General features: G+C 42.3%; 1 non-coding gene across 1 annotated transcript; it reads left to right on the forward strand.

Moving 5' to 3' along the window:
* Positions 1-1788: 1788 nt before the first annotated feature.
* On the forward strand, positions 1789-1893 carry LOC116659692. The gene has a single exon (XR_004315060.1). It is a non-coding gene; the product is annotated as a U6 spliceosomal RNA (small nuclear RNA).
* The last annotated feature ends 299 nt before the right edge of the window (positions 1894-2192 follow it).

Below are 2192 nucleotides of genomic sequence, written 5' to 3' on the forward strand. Positions count from 1 at the left end.
TACTTGACAAAGGGCAAGACTCCACCACTTATTAGCTACATGACCTTGAGCTGGTCTCACTTTCCTTTCTCCTCGTCTGTAAATTAGGACTCCAAGAGCAGAGCAGGATGACAGAGGGAGGGTCTTGTACTTTTTAAACATTCACCAAATTTAAAATAAAGTAGAATTCACCATTTTATGCCAATGCTTGACTCAACTTTTCAATCAATAAGTAGCAAACACTGACTCAATGTCCATGAATTTCTGAGTTCAGTGTTCAGTACTAGGACAGAAGGATACATAAAAAGCACTCCTTCCCTCACACCCATTAGGATTCACACGTGAGCAGATAGATAATACAGAGCAATGTTTTTAAATAGCATGTGCCTTGGCAGCCCAGAAGGTCTCTTGGGTTAGTGTTTATTTGCTCCAGGTCTCAAAGAGGGGAGAGAAGAGGGGAGAGGCACAGGGTGGGCAAAACAACATTCAGGGCAAAGGAAAGGCCCAGAGACAGAGTTTAAGAAAATCCAAAGGCATTGAGTAAATATCCCAAAGTGGCTTACAAAGGAGGAGTAGAGACTGCGAAGGAGTGGGTTGAGAACATCACCAAGGAGCACGGCTGCCCCGGTGAGGAATTTGGGCTTTATCCTGTGGGCTCTTGGGGACCCACTGAGATTTTTCACCCAGCGAAGCCCACGATCGGTTTCTTGTTCCTCTGCTGTTGTCAGCTTCCACAGATGGAGTTGTCCTCTTCCCAGCAGCAACGCCAACGCGGTCTGAACGTTCTTATTCAGAAAGGTCACAGGCAACTTAATACAGAGGCACTGTGATCATGGTTCCCATGCTACTTATCTTGATAAAATGTAGCTGCAGCCCCTCAATGTATGCAACTACTATTTACAACTGGTTTTCACTGTAGACCTTATGTACACAAAATACAGGAGAATTCAGATTATATCTGGGCAGATTTGTTCATTGCATAAGGTCTGTCTCCAGATCAGTTTCTTTTCCTGGGCTATATGTGACGTGTTTGTTTTCTGAAAGAGCTAATGTGACTCCCCAAATTGTCGTAACTTACTCACTGAGAGAGGATCTGAATTATGGTGGAATGCTGCCCCATCCCCCACTGAGCACAGATACATAATTTATGCTTTACTGTTTGAAAATTCTGAAACGAATTTGGCCCCAATGGTTTCAGAGAAGAAATCATGGCCCTGGAATGGCAGAGACTGATTCAGCACCATTCACATGTAAGGTGCTGTACATCCATCACCTCACTTGGTTCTCACTGTGCCCTACAAATGAGGTATTATTACTACCGTTCTAATGATGGATAAGCTGAGGCCCAGCAAAGTCCAATAATTCATCCAAGGTCCCACATCTCACAAGAGGTAGAGCCAAGACTCAGACCCAGGGCTGTTGGATTCCAAAGCCCACGTTCATTTCACCATGTCTGAGGCTTCCCTGAATCCCTTCTCAGCACGTCCCTACTCCCCAGCCCCATCAAGCCCCCGCCACCAGCCCCCACAGTGGCTGTGGATTCTAGGATCCTTCCAGGCTGTATAGATGCCAAGGAGGAGAAAGGTGTTGAGTGTCATTTCTCTTCTTGCCCCTTTGAACTCACAATGGGTGTCTTCCTGCAAGACCTACATTTTTATGCTGATTCATTGCCATCTAGTGGTCATTTTAAAAATGAGTTTTACATAAAATATTAGGATGACATAGCATCATTTTTAACAGTGGGGGAGTTGGTCCTCAGTTGCTGTTGAAAAAAATAACATGATTTGCAGTAAAAAGGAAACTAACCGCTTGCTTCGCGGCAGCACATATACTAAAATTGGAACGATACAGAGAAGATTAGCATGGCCCCTGCGCAAGGATGACACGCAAATTCGTGAAGCGTTCCATGTTTTTTACACAAACCGTTATGGTAGCTTACAGAGAAAAAAATGTGACAATGAGTGTGTATATGTCCATGTATGACTGAAAAATTGTGCTGAACACTGGAATTTGACACAACATTGTAAAATGATTATAAATCAATAAAAAATGTTAAAAAAAAAAAAAAGGAAACTAACCAAAGTAAATACCTATAAAGAGAAATACATTTTAATTTTTACATTCTTGAGGTGAATGACTAACACAGTGGATGAGTTTTGCTATGGCTTTATAAAATCTCATCTATAAAAACTGACCTAAATAATCAGATTAAA

The sequence above is a fragment of the Camelus ferus genome, chromosome 24 (genome assembly GCF_009834535.1).
Source record: "Camelus ferus isolate YT-003-E chromosome 24, BCGSAC_Cfer_1.0, whole genome shotgun sequence".
NCBI lineage: Eukaryota > Metazoa > Chordata > Mammalia > Artiodactyla > Camelidae > Camelus > Camelus ferus.